This window comes from Podarcis cretensis (genome assembly GCF_951804945.1).
Source record: "Podarcis cretensis genome assembly, chromosome: 8".
NCBI classification, from domain to species: Eukaryota; Metazoa; Chordata; class Lepidosauria; order Squamata; family Lacertidae; genus Podarcis; species Podarcis cretensis.
In genome coordinates, this window is record NC_137177.1 from 46675967 (window position 1) to 46693982 (window position 18016).

Sequence of the window (18016 nt, forward strand, 5' to 3'; positions counted from 1 at the left end):
TGTTCCTTATTGGATAGAACAGAATATAATTGTTCCATCCATTTTGTGTTGATTTTTTGTAATTGAACAGAAGTCTACATTAAAGTGTAACACATTTTGAAAAAATGTTTTATGTGAAATATGCATGTTTGATGCATTTTTGATACAATATACATTTTGTTTACATTTTCTTCCTTGTTCATTCTCCCAGGTTTTAAAAATTTCAAAAATCAATTTTCCAATATTTATCTTGCACTGATAATATCTTCTTTTTTGTTTTCCTTTTGTGATTTTAACTGATTGCTTGTGCTGTCTGTGATGATGGTCAAAGGATACACATTTAATCATAAACAAAGAGCTTCTTAATTTTAGTCAGCAGTGGAACTGCTGCACAAAATGTTATGAACATTTAGACTGATATGGTAAATTTTCCCAGTGAGCAGTAGATTTCATACTTCTTCAGGAGTTTGAGCCTAGGACTTCTAAATATCTCCTGTACTTTATTTACCCACTTCACAGCCCCATTAACCAAACAAAAAGGGAAGCATTCACACTGTGATCCACAAACCCATACTGTCAAATATTTCTGAAATTCATACTAGCTATATCCTTCTATTGCTGGCTTCATCAGTTTGTGGTTTGGGCTGCAATTAAACTTTGAAAGGAAAGTGTCCATATTACATGATCAATTAGTCGAGGCTACAAACTCTAACATGTTTATCCATGCTTAAAATTCACTTCTCAGTTATTCATGAATTCCTTTCAAGAGTCCTCTCATCTTGACTACATTTTTTAAAAAGAAATCCACTTACCCTATATTTCCTATTTTCCCCAGAGAAGCAGAGAGGGCTTATGAGAATCTTTAGATTCTTTCAAAGTCACAAAAATTGAATTGATCCAGAATTACAGCTCAAACCCATATCTACCTCTGCTATTACTTGTGTGAGAACTTTATCAATAGGTCATTTTGTTCTTGGCATATACCAATTTCATCTCTCATTTTTTTCTCATTTCAGAAACTGACCATGTGTGAGAAGAAATCGTATATATTTGATTTGATCATTTCTGGACCACTGGAGATTTTTGAGATGAAAACATGACACCACTGGTGTTACAAACAAAGTTTAAAGTTGATGTGTAATATGTCGAATAGCTTGCAAGTAGAGATGGAGGCAAAAGTTTGGTTTGGTTCAAATTTTTATCTAATCCTCACTTACTGAAATAGTATATGTACTCAAAATGAAGCTATTGTCAAAATTCATACCTCCAATTTTACTATGGAATTCTCCAGTTGGAAGCATGTGTATGGAACTAAGTATGTTAGGGGAAAGTGTGCATAAAAATGCATATATTTACTTGCATTGATATGTATATTAGAGGAAACTGCCTGCATAAATGTATATGCACAACAAAATGCTGGCAACAATTTGTGATACTCCCTTGCCCCAATTGCAAACTTTTCATGTAATGGGTTGAATTTAAGGTTTGGGGGATGAGAAATTGAGGGAAACCAAAGGTGACAGATTTACCCATCCTCCCTTATGACTGTAATGTCCATCTATCAATTGCATAAAATGGAATCCAAAATCCTTCCTTCCCAAACATAATTATGCTTTATTCAGTATACTACATTGTTTTCCTTACATGTATTTGGTAACACCTAAAATTACTCCTAGACATGGTGAAAAATAAATAACTTTGTACTGCAAAGAATGGAATGCTACTTCATCAGACCTTTAACAGGATGCACAGGTGGATGATAGTCAAAAGGAATGATCAAAGAGGCTGAGATGGAGATTAGATAACTCTCCCCCAGACCTCACCCATTTTCAGAGGTCAAAGTGTCATTGAGTGCTTTTGTCCTGATGGAATGTTCCCTTGAATTATAATAATGCCTATTGCTTGCCTGGAAGGAGGATGGAGAGTTTTGCAGTGGGGATGTCTACAAAACTCTGACTTTTGCATGCATGAAATAAAACATACTGTAAGAGTCACATGTGTTTTTCTGCTTGTTTTTGTACTGAGTCTTGTCCATCACCTGTATGTGGCCCCCAGAATGTTGACAATGTGGGAAAGTGGCCCTTGGGATGGGAGAAAAGGTTTTTCACCTCTGCTGTATGGCATGCTGCTTTCACTAAAGTATGCACCTCACATTAAAAAAAAAACAAAGTGGCAGAAACTAAGGTGACAGAGTTGAACTGAAACATTTTGGACTGCAGGTTCATGCATTCAGAGGAGGAGGAGGAGAAAAAGAAGGGACATAATACACCAGAGAGTGATATTCTACATCAAGTTGGCACAACAGAAATGAAAGTTTGCTGTGCTGTTAAAAAAACAGGAAGCACAGGAAAAGGCCAAGGTTTTTTTAATGTTATACCTCCATTTACTGTTTACGGTTAGTGCTACAGTTTATTCTACCATCACAGGTCTCTGCCTCCTAATAACTACTTCATTCAGGGCCAGCTTCAGAATTGAGTGTGCCCAGTTCACAGCAAGGTCCCCCATTAAAGTAAGTGCCTTCCCCCATCATTAACACCTGTTAATTAACACGTTGCACTCCTGCCCAGGTTGCATCCTTAGAGGTGCCTTCATCATCCCCACCTACTGCTTCCATCTCTGTGATTATTCATATGGTACTACTTCATTTGTGCCTCTCATTTGGCCTCTTGTCCTTAATTCAGCAAAATGATTATGCTAGGGTTCTTCTGTACAGTCTGACAATCAACATATGTGCCCATGAAGATCATCAACAACAACACCAAAGCATGGAGGCTGAAATGGAAGAATGCAAGCCATTCTTCCATTTGCAGATGACTCTAGTATTTAGGATCAGCCTTAATATGGAATAGACAGAATACAATATTACTCACAGATTTCCCTAGATATGTAATCTGCAAAGGCTTTTTTAAAAAAATGCTTCATGTGCAACGGTGTGACAAATTGTGTATGAGTGAAAGTCTGAGGATGAGTAGTCCATGCTATCATTGCCAGCCTCACCACCAGGAAGATTTGGCTGGTCCTAGCAAATATTTCTGGTTTCCCTAAAAATTCCCTTTTGGTTGAATTGAATGTGGTAAATTCACTTGGAAATTCACTTCAGGCAAAGTTTTGGTGAGCTGCTTGTTATACTTGTTAGATATGGTAGCCAAAATGGTAGCCAAAATGGTGTCATCCAGATGTGGTGGACTACAACTCCCATCAACCCTGATGATTGGCCATGTGGTCTGGGGCTGATAGTTGGAGTCCAAGTTATCTAGACCAGTGTTTCCCAACCTTGGGCCTCCAGCTGTTTTTGGACTACAACTCCCATCATCCCTAGCTAGCAAGACCAGTGGTCAGGGATGATGGGAATTGTAGTTCAAAAACAGCTGGAGGCCCAAGGTTGGGAAACACTGAGCTAGAGGGCACTAGTTTGGCTACTGTTGGGTTAGAGTATTGGACTAAGATCAGGTTGAAATCCTCTGTCAACCATGAAGGTTACTTCACTTCAGTCACTATCTCTCAAATTAATCTACCTTTTAGGATTAAATGAGAGGAGAGAAGTGATATATTATCTCTTTTATCCAAGATGGGGTAAAATTGTTGATTGGTTGGCATGTAACAAATGAATATTATCAGGCATGAAACAGGTTAAAACAAGCACAAACCATGCTCACTAAATCACGGCTATGTTAGAGACAGCTGTGTGTGAATGAAAAATAGCTTCCATGAACTCTCTTCTCTTTGGTCAACTCTCTGTTTTTAAAATACGGTAGAAGTGTCGCCTTGCTAATAGATACCAGCAATGGATTGTAAATTAGACGATGAAATTCTAATGAAGATGAATATCCCCTTCTCTTAAAGAGGTTTTTTGGATGCATTTCCTGCTTCCATGGTGGAAGCTGGATGCCAAGATTGTGTCACAAATTAGATATCTGAGAAGCAGGCAGCAAGTTTGTTAATTATTGGGATTAATTTAATGAACTTATTCTCATTAGGCTTTATGAGCCATGCTGTATTCAGGAATCTGTGAATACTCACAAATAGCAACAGCAGCCACACAGTGATATCATTTGGAAGTTAAAGGTGTTGATGACAAAAATTGCAATAGAAAGAAGGTGTTCTGTACAGAGCCATATTATTAGGTCAAATTTAGAAGAGCTAATTGAGAAGAATATGTGGAGATTATTTTAGGCATGCCATTGTGGTTCTAAGCACAAAACCACTATGGGTAAAAGTGTATCATAATAAATGATGCTGTTGAAATTTGAAATTGAGCAGTTCAGGATATGAATTCCCCCAGCTCAGCACTTCTGAACTATTTACAAGTCAAACCCATGCTTCTCTGAAGGTTTGGACTCTGTTCAGAATCAGCTCAGCCCAAACCCCTCTTATCACTAACACATTGACTTCATTTTGCTACTAAAATTACTTAGTGGCAGCAGCAGAGGACATAGTTGCCATCTCCCTAGGGCCCTGGGTGCCCAAGCACCCATAGAATTCCCCATGAAGGGGTTGGGCACCCACAAATTTTGATGCTAGGGCGATGCACGCTGCATGGCACCCACGGTCCTGGGTATCCACAATCATGGGGCCAAACTGGCACTCCTAACAAACACTACTCCTGTAGTGTTCCAGGGCTTGCTAAAACTGCTAGGTTGGCAGGAGCTGGGACAGAGCAATGGGACCTCACCCCATCAGGCAGATTCGAACTGCCGACCTTATAATCAGCAAGCCCAAGAGGCTTGGTGGTTTAGACCACAGCTCCATTCATGTCCTTGTAACCTAGTAACTTATGTTTAATAGCAGACCTCAATATGAATAACATAGTATTTGAAGGAAGCTGCTGGAGAATGTAAACAATATGGATTGTGATGAACACAGATCAAAATGGAAACTGCCTCCTTGTTACATCCCTAAACAACATTCTTCATATTTAGAGTTGCCAAAGAAGTTCACAATGCATGTCTTTATGGTCAATTTTCAGCTTTTTACATGGCCAAAAGTTATGTGATGGTGTGGCACACAAATCTCATTAAAGGAAAGATAATGGGGAATTTTGAGGGAAGCAAAAAGTGTGTGTGTGTGTGTGTGTGTGTGTGTACGCACGCGTATGATACACAAGATGTCCAAACTTCCATAACTAGAATCCACAGAAAACAAAAATGCAAGTTGCTTATAAATAAATGGTGTAGGTATTGTCAGCTTGAGTCTAGGGCTGGATTTGAGATGAATGAAGAAACTTTCATGTAGCACGCAAAGTAGAAAAGACTTTGAGCTAGATTTGCCCCAGATTTTTGCCTCCAGTGTAACACTGGTGAGATTTGTATCTTTTCACTCAGGAGATGTTTCTGTGCAGTTTCAAGGGAAGCAAAAAGGAGTTGTGATAAGATTAGTAATGTGTGTGTGTGCATGCACACACACTTTTCTGCCCACACCTAATTAGGCTTTAAAATAAAAGCCTGATGCTACTCAGTGTTGAGTTATGAAATGGAATATTAATTACCATAGCTTGGTATTCTTATTTTAAAAATGTCAAGTGTAGTCTTCCATCTGCTTTGGCCATCTAAATGAAATTATTGCTAAGTACTCATGAAAAGGAAAAGAAAGAGGGTGATGTTTCAAAAAGCAGAAAAGGATTCTTATGTGCAAAATCCTCCTTGATTCATAGGCAGGGGAAGAAATTTAAAGGTGAATCAATCAACTTTGCAGTTTCCAAAACCATATGTGAACCAAAATACAGCTATCCTTCAAAATTCATACATATCTGAATTATGCAATGCAGATCTCCAACTAAATAATGTTTACAAAAATGCATAAATTAGCAGAAAATGTGTACTGAAATTAATATATTAATATACACAAATTCATCATGTTAGGGGAAATGACCTGCAAAAATGTGTACATTAGTCAAAGCTGCACATAAAAATGTATGGAGTAGGATAAAGTGACACTAATATGCTAATGAATTTTCATGAGGATTTTTTTTAAAAAATCATCTGCTAATTGCTGCAAAATGTGGAGACTTTCGAGTCTTAAATGAAGGCTGGAAAAATGAGAAACTGAAAGAATAAATATTGACAAACCCTTCCCAATTCATTCATAGATGCTGGAATTGTGAAGGAATATCACTATTCAACCCTGGATCAAGGCAATTTGCCCTTTGGTGCCCTGGGGGCCACCCTCCCCACTCTGAATCTTTCCCCAAAACAATTTGGATGATGCAAGGTTAGTTTTAAGCATTCTTACACTGTCTGTGGGTGCTGCTTCAGGAAAGCCACTCGAGAACAATGCCAGCACCCCAAATGATAAATGGTTCTGCTTAATCAAGGAGCAAGATCCCACTCCTAATTGTTCATTAGGAATCCAAAAGGGTGGGTTGATTAAAAAAAAACCCTCAAAGCAGATTTAACCCCCACCAAAGAACTGACCCAATATCAAGCCAGTAGTGGCAGGGGGCTCAGATTCAAAGCCCACCCACCACCAGACCAAGTTCTTAATTCTGTGTCTTTAAGCCCAGCCTAACCCTCAATGGATACCCTTGAATACTGAGTGCTCCAAACCAAATTAAGTAGTCCCACATGCTACACTTTATCCCATGCACTCTTCTCTTGGGTGGGGTGGGAAAGTGGGCTCATTGGCCTACCTCTGTTAGCCAGGCACTCCTGCTGGCTAACCAGGCCTGCCAGCCCAGTTAGCCCCATACATGTAACAAATAGCTTGGGAGCACCACACTGTTCCAGATGTTTTTGCCCAGATAGGAGGGCCCCATTCTATAATTTCTGCCACCACCAAGGAAAGTGGGGAGTCCTGTCCAAGTGACAGGCCACAGCCTTTCAACCAGACATGCCAGCCCAGGGAGAGAATGAACACTAATGCGCCAAAGCACAGGCCAAATGGCTCCCAACAGGCCTCATGATTGGCAGCTCCACATCCATATTCCTTGACCTCAATATAATGTGCAACTACACACTCACCCTGCAGCAGCCCTTGCACCCTTCAGTGCATGGTGGCAAAGTCTACTCCCAACCTTATTGCTTTGGACGAGGTGACAGACTGGGAATTTCATGGAATCACCATGAGTTCTGGTGCTGAGTAAACAAGTATGTGTGTGTTTGTCTATAAGGACTATGGAAAACTAACACAGCAGGCAGAAGTCTAAGTTAGAATTTTCTGTCCTGATGCATTAGCTTTCTACATGCAGGTGTTTTCCTAAAGTGGTGTCTCCTGTTACGATATAAAAGCAATGCAGCTGCAAACTGGTAGCTTGAAAACAAAACATGATGGGAATGTTGGAACTGTCCGTGGGAAACAGTGGGACAGTCAGTTCACAGGGCGATGCACCGGAATTTGCTCAGAGTGTAATTTGAGCTCTTCCTCTTGCGTATGTACAGGAAGTACAGGAAGTCTTTGTCACTTGATTGCTGGAGTTTGAAGAGAGCAGAAATGTTTTCTGTAATGCTGCAAAGACAGAAATAAAGGCATGTAAATACATTTCTGTCTATCTCCTTTCCCTGCCGGGGAGCAGGAGGGAGGGGGGGGTGTTCTTCCCACGTTTGGGAAGAATCGCCTATCGAGACCTAGCCTGGATCTTGCTGGGGAATGCAGCCAGGGAGGTCAACAGGAGACCAAGCCAGGCACCTGGGAGAGTTGCCAGTTTCTCCCGATAAAGGCTTGATTTCCGACATCTCCCACCTAAAGCACTGCCGACAATGCTACCAACTTATGCTGCATTTGCTGATCAGACCTCTACCTAGACCAGGGGTTGGCAACCTAAGGCCCATGGGCCGGAAGCAGCCCATGAAGACTGTTTAACCGGCCCATGAGCCACCCCCAAACCTAGCCACCCGCTCGGTGAATCCCCGTGCACTGTGCTAAACCGGCAGCCCTGGAAATCGCTTCTGTGCATGCCCAGATACCAGAAATTGCGCCTGCACATGTCCATGGCACCGGAAATCGCTTCTGCGCAGAAGCGATTTTCGGCATCTGGGCATGCGCAGAAGTTATTTCTGGTGTCACGCTGTGCCAGCCCTGCCCATTAGACTCTCCATTACATCTAAATGAGTTTTGAGTCTTTGAAATCTTTCATAGTTGCAAAAATCTGTCATCATTTAGAGTGAGGCAAAGAACAGGAATTCCCTCACATTTATTTCATTTTTTTCAATACTGATAAAACAAAGTTGCCCAGCAGAATATTTAAATCATGGAGCTCATGTATCAATAGATCACATTGGCCTTGTTTCTGCACATTCCTCTTTTTAATCACAACACACATGGGTGAATTTTGGAATTCTCCTCACACACAAGACCAGATATTTTGTACCTTTTGTACCTTTGAAATATTTTGTTTACCCCTTTTCCAAAAAATCTCCTGCTGCTAATAAAAAGCAATGGTTTCTCTCCACTATTTAAGGAACCACGCTGTGCCTACAAATGATCTCTACAAAAACCTTATCTTGATGATTGAGTTTGCAGTCCTATACTCATTTAAGTCAGTGGGATTTACTTCTGAGTAGACATGTATAGAGTTGCACCATTAGTTCTGCTATTTGATCATTTATGAAAGCCCAGAAATTTACTGATGCATTGTAAATGTTTGGCTACAGATAATAAAGATGATTTTTAAAAACAATTTGTGTTTTAATGTGTCATAGTTTTTGACATGTGATAATGACATACTTTGTTTCTCAAAGGTTGAAAAACTACCAGTGAAGAACTTCCCAGTTAAAGGAAATGGGGCACTGCCTCATCAACCTTAGTCTGCCCTCAGCCAGCCCCACCTGCCTGTCTTCCTATATACATGACCAAGTCCAGGGGTTGGAATTGTGTATCCTCTTCTTTCTCCTTACACTCGGTGTTGCCCTTGTGGAACTCAGGAGGGAGAAAACTATACAGTAGTACCTTGGGTTAAGAACTTAATTTGTTCTGGAGATCCGTTCTTAACCTGAAACTGCTCTTAACCTGAGGTACCACTTTAGCTAATGGGGCCTCCCGCTACCACTGAACTGCCGTCACACGATTTCTGTTCTCATCCTGAAGCAAAGTTCTTAACCCGAGCTACTATTTCTGGGTTAGCAGAGTCTGTAACCTGAAGCGTATGTAACCTGAAGTGTCTGTAACCCGAGGTACCACTGTAATTAGCTGCCATTATCTCTGAATCTGCCTGTCACAAGCTATGATTCCACTTACTGCCGGCCTCCCTGCCTTCTGCCCTTAGTTGTAATACTTGCATTGCAGATGGTAGGACTAAATGACCCTTGGGGTTCCTTCCAGCTTTACAATTCCATGATTCAGTCCCAATGACTCCTAGGAGTGAGATGGGTTTGTTTTCTTATATATTAGTCAGTCAATTAGTCAGTTAGTCTTATATGTCTTACTTTGAATGTTTGTCAGCACTGGAATGACTTTATAGCGATGTACCATTAACACCCAAACAGTTTTGCATAAACTTTTCTATTCTAATGTGGCCAAAAAAACTGAAATTTAAAGCCCTCTTGTATACAGAGGGTCATTGTAGACACATTTATCTGTTAATGTCAATGGTTCTAATTAGGTTTTAGTTGAATACAACTCAATATGTCAGTCACTGGTTAATTGTCAATACAGTGGTACCTCGGGTTAAGTACTTAATTCGTTCTGGAGGTCTGTTCTTAACCTGAAACTGTTCTTAACCTGAAGCACCACTTTAGCTAATGGGGCCTCCTGCTGCTGCCGCGCCACCGGAGCCCGATTTCTGTTCTTATCCTGAAGCACTATTTCTGGGTTAGCAGAGTGTGTAACCTGAAGCGTATGTAACCCGAGGTACCACTGTAATTTTGAAATGTGTGTAGTGCTAAAAGAAAGAGAAATGGATGTTTCTTCCTTTCCATATAATATGCCAAGAACATCTTTTGGAGCCAGGAGACACCCCTTCAGATGTCATAGAATCATAGAATTGTAGAGTTGGGATGTACCCTGAGGGCCATGTGGTCAAACCCCCTGCAAATGCAGGGATATCAACTAAAGCATCCATGACAGAGGACCAACCAACCACTGTACAAACCATCTCCCAAGGGAGTCCATTCCACGGCTGAACAGCTCTTACTGTCATAAAGTTATTCCTGATGTTTAATTGGAATCTTATTTCTTGTAACTTGAATCCATTGGTTCTGGTCCTACCCTCTGAAGCAGGAGAAAACAAATTTGCTCCATCTTCCATGTGACAGCCCTTAAGATATTTGAAGATGGCTGTCGTATCTGCTCTCAGTCTCATCTTATCCAGGCTATACATGCCCAACTCTCTCAATTATTTCTAATAAGGGTTGCTTTCTAGACCCTTGCTTGCTATAGCATTCAAAATCAATATAATTTCCCCAAAAGTTTCCCATTATGTCTTCTTTCTGTTGTAATCCTGCCTCGGTCAGAGGAATGTGCCACTCTCCAGGCACCGGCTGAATTCCTTGTTGACCTCCCCCTGCGACTCCCGGCAGGTAAACAGGCGAGGTCTGTAATCGGCGATCCTTCCCAGACGTGAGAAGAACACACCACTCCTTCACTCTCCCCCTGCTATCCCCAGGGAGGGGGAAAGATACAGACAGAAATGTATCTACATGCTTTTATTTCTGTCCTTTGCAGCAGTATAGAGAAACATGTCCGTACTCTTCAAACAACAACAGCAGAGAGCTCATATAGCTCCTCCCATGTACTTCCAGTACAGGTCAGAGGACACACACTGAGCTAACATCCGGCGCTCAGTACGGTGAATGGACTGCCCCTTTGTTCCCATGGCAACAGTCACAAACATCAACATCCTGTATAGCTTTCCAGCCACCTGCAGCTGACATAGCTGCTGCTTGCTGCTGCATTGCTTCTTTTTGGTAACACTTTCATCCTCTTGTCTCCTGGCCTTGAAACTTAGCTTCACTTCCTGTCCTGTAAAAAGTCATCCACTAGAGAATTTTTTGTGCTTCTAATTTTGTGCTTCTAATTCCATTGTGCTTCTAATACCTTCACTGATGTTTACCATTCATTGGACTACTACTCCCTTCACCTCCAATGAGCTTGGATAATGGTCAGGGATTATGAGAGTTAATTCCAATTTTACGTGGAGGGCCATAGGTTCCTTATCTGCCTTTTGGAGTGACCCATTGACAGGAATTGCTGGATATTTTTACAGTTGCTCCATGTGATGAATCGTTGAATTGCACACAGCAGCTTCCCAGTGAAACACCATAGGATGTCTTTTGCTTATGCAATTTATACATTGTATTCTTGCGGGCAGGAAGGAGTATTAAAGGGCTTCCTGTTCCAACTGAGCCATGCTTTCTGGCCTAAGGTGAAAGCTTCTTGAGCTCCGGCTTGGGTCACTGCATTATTGGTTATTCTTTAGTCCTTGGGTCATTGCTTATTCTGTCAAATTCTGCCTCCAGGTTTCTCAATCAATGCAGACCTACTATTGAGTCCTGACTATTAGCTAGTTCCAGACTCTTGTCTCTCACAAGACTGCATCCTATGGCCCACCTTTTATATCCATGTAGGTTGTAGGTTTTTTGCTTCCTAAAATGAATTTCTTAAAATAAAAATAAAAAGTTGGATTAAAAAGTTCTAGAAGTTGGTTCCAAGAATATGGTGTGTTGATCAAACTGATACTTCATTTTTTTATTGTCTGCTGATTGACTGACAGTTTGATACAATGGGTGGTTTTCAACGAATGGATGACTGCATGTTTCGCTGAATCCTATATAAAGGTTATTTCTCTCTATCTCTCTTGGTTTGTTGATGTTTCTGGGTACATCTTTGTGTGAAATCCTCCTGGATTGCAAAAATCAAGCAAGCTTTTCACTTTTCAACAACATTTACTTAGGCCAGCCTTTGTCAACCTGATGCCCTCCAGATATTTTGGAACAGAACTTCCATCAGCCCCAATGGACCACCTCTTGTATTAAGCATCTTGCTATGTCAGTACCGCTCATGTATTGTTGTGTTTACTTTTTTAAAAGACTAATTATATGGAAAATTATATGCAGAAGTGCATACACTATATATCCAAAATGGTAAAGCCCCATGCTTTATAAAATGATGCTGCAGATATATTGTAAGTGTTATTCCATTTAAATATTTTCTATAGTTATTTGCATTCTTGCATGTATCAGTTCATGCACAGACTACTTTAGAAAATCTGGATTGTATATGTGCATGATATGCATATAATATTACCAGCAATATAATGCATATATTAAATATTGTTCTTATTTTTAATGGAACTACTACTACTAAAAAAAAAGCCAACTCACTTCTCACCCATATCAAATGTAAGATGGGAATTTCAAGAAAAGAAATCCATGCAGCTAAACTTGACATTGAGATTTAATGAAAATTCTATCTCTAATGCCTGTCTCTGAAAGGGTTAAGCAGCTCCTTCATTTCGCCCCAAAGTTTGCCTCCTTTACAAAGCAGGACTTTGTTGTGTGTGACACCGAACATGAAGAAATCCTAAATAAACAAGCAGATTTCTTTCTCAGTGCTTTGCAGCCAATCTGTTTCTGAAATGGGGACATTTCGTCCCACATATTCTTTTTTCCTACTCATAACATGACTAAATTAAATGGCATTTGTTGCTGACCTCTAATTATATTGAGGCCATACCATTTTCTGTATAAACATGAACACAGTCAAACTAATTAAACACTGACAATAAGTAAAAAGGCACACTCTAATGAGATCTCTTTTTTATCCCCTCTGAAGTTCCACTTTATCCCTGGCATATGGCTCATAAAAATATCCCCATCAAAGGGGAAATCAGGGTTGGAAAATGCAGCATCAGGGTCACAATTTATAAATTACACATTTTTACCCTTTCCCCAAACCCCAGGATGAAACAAAAGCAAATAAAAAATACCTTATTGATTATTTATATACAACAGAGTGTGGTCTTTTGTGATGGCTACAACCCCCCCCCCCAATATATATATATATATTCCAACTTGGAAAAGAGCAAACTAATGAAATTTTCTGGGGGAAATGTTTCTGATGGAAATGTCTTCCCCCAGGCCTTCGGCTAATTAAATAATCTATGGCTTTTTAAAATGGGTGTGTGCGTGTTATTGTTTAGTTTGTTATTATGCTATGTATTTTTGTGAACAGAAAATGGCAGGATTTAGGGAGTTAAGAGAGCTTCTAAGGCAAGCTCCCCTCCCCTCTCTGATTGTCAGCAGAAGCCACTTTATGAAAGAGCCACCATTCCAGGAAAAAACAGTAAGTCTTTTTCTTAGGGGAACATGACTGTGGCGTGCTATTCTATTAATCAACTTTTCCACAAGTCTTTTTGCTATGGAGCTCAGGCCTTTAAGTTTGTCTTACATTAAATAAGAATGTAAGAAGAGTCTGCTGGACCAGGACAATGGCCCATCTAGTCCAACACCCTGTTCTCACAGGGGCCAACCAGATGCCTGGTGAAGATGAAAAAGCAGGACCTGAGTGACATAGCACCCTCCTCTCCTTCAGGGGCATATTGTCTCCTAAGGTGGAGGCAGAACTTAGCCACCATAGCTAGCAGTCATAGGAAGCTTTATGCTCCATGCATTTGTTCAAATCCTTCTTCAAAGCCATCGAAGTTGGTGGCCATCTCTGCCTCTTGTGGGAGCAAATTCCATAATTTATGGACTATGTGAAGAAGTACTTTCTTTTTTAATATTGGGGGGGGGGGACCTCTCTTCCTCCACCTTCTCCACACCTAGCATAATGTTACACACCTCTGTAATGAGATGCAGGAGGAGAGTAAGGCTGGACATATCGATCCATTTCAGTTTTATATAAGTTTCTCACTTCCCCAGTCTTAAAGTTCAGTTTGTCACACATTCACATAGATTTGTCTTCACAAAAATTGGCCACCATTTTAGGGCCCATGTCTCCTAAGAACACATTGCCCATTTTTGGAAGCACTTTCCCCTAATATAATGCATATACTAATTATTTTCCTCCAGTGTGTACACTTTTTGTGCACACCTGCATGTAACACACACATTTCTGTTGCTGCTGGGAGAAAAACATCACAATCTTTGGTGAAGTGCCTATTGGGGGAGGCCAGTAGCTCAGTGCTAGAGTATTTGCTTTGCATGCAAATGGTCCCAGGTTCAGTGTTCGGTAGGACCAGGAATGTCTTCCATCTGAAAACATGTGGAGCTGCTGCCGCCACGGCAGACAATAATGCTTTGGCTGAACCAGTAGAAGGCAACTTCTTAGGTTCAGATAGTACAAATTAGGTAAATTTGGTTTAAAATGTGGACCAAATTTCTCCCCTAACCCTTGAGAAGAGAGTTAGAAGACTGCTAGAGGCACAGCAGCTGCAACCACACATAGGGGTTTATGAATTTAAAAAGTATAGGCACTTTGTCAAGACCCAGACCTGGCAGTTGTGGACTAGGACTCTCATTGGGGCACAAAATATATCCAGTGGTTGTTTTATTCCAGCATCTCCTTCTCTTTTCCCTTAGGTCCTGGTTGGCTCTCAAAACAGGCCAGCACTAAAGTCAGTGAAGACTGTAATTAAACAACAAATGATACTTTCGAGAGCAAGATAAGGTCAGCACACTCAACATTTGAAAGGGTCAGTAATTAGCCATGTGTCACTATTAGAGCCCTGGGAACAGCGTAGTATTACCAATTAGAAGGCCACAGGCCTCCCTAATCAGGCATGGGAGAGACTTGACAGGGACATTTGTTTTCAGTTTGTACTTCTAAAACAAAAACAAAAGTCACAAGAACTTTGCCAGGATAGTTGGCTCACTCTGCACACCAGTCTCAACCTCTTAGACAACCATGCTTTCAAAAGAGGAGGCCATGTTTTAGCATGCTTCAGAGGGATGTTTCATGCATTATGCAGAGTCAAACTGGCTTTGCCACCACATCTGCACTCTCAACTGGGAGCTATAGTCAATGATGGGCAGGGTTTGTAGCTCAGTAATTAAAGACATTCACTTTTATGCATGGATGGGGGATACTGCCCCCACAAGTCCATCCCTTATTATTTGTGTTGCCTTTTTTTTTTTTTTTTTTTTTTTTGCAGTGAATTGTTAGACTGCATTTTTGTATGTGTGAGACATGGCAAAATAACATTTTTTTATCATCTGGAATGAAGCAGTATACATTTTTGATGACTTCTCTGTTGATGCACATTGTTTCAACCAACATTTCTGGTACAACCACTTCCCTATTACATATTATTTGATGGCATTATCAGTTCCATTCTCATTCTCCAACTAATTTATATACAATAAATTTCTTTGATATGGCTCTGATCTCATGACCAGTGCTGTCATTTAAAAATAAAATTAACATGCATCTGACTGTTTTTGCTATCCTGTGAAGTTCTGATACACTCTGTGCTTACTGAAGCTGATTCATTCTCTCTGTGTTTATTATTGTAGCCCTTTCTTGAGATTTGCTTAAGGCCAGGGTGACTTTGCTGACCAGTTGTTTGGTCAAACATTTTTTGCAGTCTTTGAAGGGGAAAGCAATCTCCATGTGTATAAAGTAGAACACAAACTGACACATTTGTCCATACACACAGCACCTGGTAAAGTGTGAACTATCCTAGCAAGAGCCATCTGCGGGCGTGTTGTTTCTGAAATAGTGAAAAATCCTGTAGGTGGGGCACTATGTAGATATTCCTCCCACCCACTTCATTCATCAATATTTTGTGCTTCATGTTGTTAAGCATGCTTCCAGCAATATGAACAATTTCAGATCTTATGATCAACCAGGGAAGGCGTGTCGGTGGTTTGGCCTCTGGGTGCTACCTGGTTGGCATTGTCCCATGACAGGGCTTCCTCGGCAGTGGTTCCCCATTTGAAGAATGCCCTCCCTGGGAGGTGCGCCCATCTTCCTCAATATTAACTTTCAAGAGTAACTTAAAAACTTTCCTCTTTGCCCTGGCATTTGATGGATGTAAGATTTGGTTCCTGGCAACTTTGAAAATATTAGCTGTAAAGTTTTCTGACTAATTTTATAATTTTTTGTTTCAATTTAATATTTTAATAGGTTCGTGTCTGCTGCCATGGACTCATTTGAGAGGAAGGGTGGGATAGAAACTGAGCTTCATTGGCTATCCATGAGTTTTAGTGTTGGGATGGGGTCTCTATCCACTTGCTGCATATTGTGCATAATTTTATAAACTAGCATGTCATCTCTTACTCACTTTTCCTCTAAACTAAAAAGTCCCAAATGCTGCTACCTTTCTTCATGGGGAATTTGCTCCATGCCCTTGATCATTTCAGTTGCCCTTTTCTGAACCTCTTCCAACTCAACAAAATCTTCTTTAAGGTGAGAAAACCAGAACCGTACACCGTATTCCAGGTCCATTCACATCATCTGTTTGTATAACAGCATTGTGATATTGGCAGTTTTATTTTCAATTCTTTTCCCCATGCTCCTTAGCATGCAATTTGCCTTTTTCATGGCTGCCATCATAACTAGTTGTAAATGGTTGGCTTCTGTTGAGTCAAACCCATGGTGTACATAGTGTAATAATATCAAATATGACTAGCTGTAGTGTTCTGTGGTCTCAGAAATACCTGAGCTTTAGCTACAGTCCCTACCTTTTATCACTTCTTTATCATTTAAAAAAGAACTCCTACAGCACAGCTACTCTTTCAGACACTGATAATCAGATTCAGCTCAAATACTTCTAAGTCTGACTATGTGACTTCACTGCCTCCATCCCTTTGTCCTTTAGAAAATGTAGGGACTCCTATATAACCAAGATTTTTTTTGTAGTGAATTTTTTCCAGTACGTTTGTTTCCAGTGAACTAGCACTGATGTCCATCTCTACAGCAATTTCAGCCACTGCAGCATTTCTGTGTTTTATCGTTCAAAATTTTCAACTTCAGCACATACACCTTTGAGTTTCTTCCAAAACTAGCATGATGCCTTTCTTTTCCTACCTGGAAAATGTCTGGTATGAAAGCATGTGCCCTACAGGCACCATTATTTTTAGTCTCATGGGATTCATCCAATCCTCACACAGCTAGGGCAACCATGGTGTGCTGCTACCCACTAGCTGTATAAGCTTGCCAATTCTTCCCCAAACTCAGCAAACTTGCAGGCAGACTTAAGACCTCTTTCCTAGGATTGCTAACCTTCTTCTTCTTCTTCTTCTTCTTCTTCTTCTTCTTCTTCTTCTTCTTCTTCTTCTTCTTCCTCCTCCTCCTCCTCCTCCTCCTCCTCCTCCTCTTGGCCGAGGAAGATTGTCTTCCATAAACACAGTTTTAACAATGAGTCCATAAGTGACTGTGGAGGTCAATTCTGGATCCACACGTCCTTCCACAGTGGGGACACTGGTTTCTGGGTGGGAGTTGATCATGGTGTGGATTTTCCAAGTGTGCCTTCCTCCCTTGCGTCGTGAGTTCGAGTATCTTCAAAGCCCATGACACCTTTGGTAAAGGCTGTTCTCCAACTCACAGTTCAACTCCAACTCCAACTCACTGGCTCGCAGGCCAGTGTTTCCCAGCTGTCAGTGTTTATACTACATTTTTTATGATTTGCTTTGAGACAGTCTTTAAACCTCTTTTGTTGACCACCAGCATTACACTTTCCATTTTTAAGTTTAGAATAGAGTGTCTCCGAAAAAATATACACATCAATTGGGAAGACAGGCAAACTAATACCAGTGTACTGGAAGAAGCATGATTCTTCAGCATCAGCTTCGTTGGACTGGTCCTGTTGTGTGGATGACTGATGATCGTCTTCCAAAGCAACTACTCTATGCCTGTGTCAGGAGTCCTACACTCGAGTAGGACCCTGGCAGAGACACATGCCCTACTGGCATGTTCTCTCCCTCCTGGTCGATCGTTCGGGGGACTCTCACAGGAGGTGAGAGTGTCATTGGAATAAAGTGCTCTGCTTGTGGGCTTCTCATGGGCATGTTGCTGGCCACTGGCCAACTTGAATAAAATGGGGGGGGACAGGTAAGCCCTGCCCCAAACAATCGATCGTATGACAGGGCTCACCTACACCATTTGAATGGCAATGGCCATCATCTTTGGGGGATGCCCCCTCAATCTGGGGGGGGGGGGGGACTGA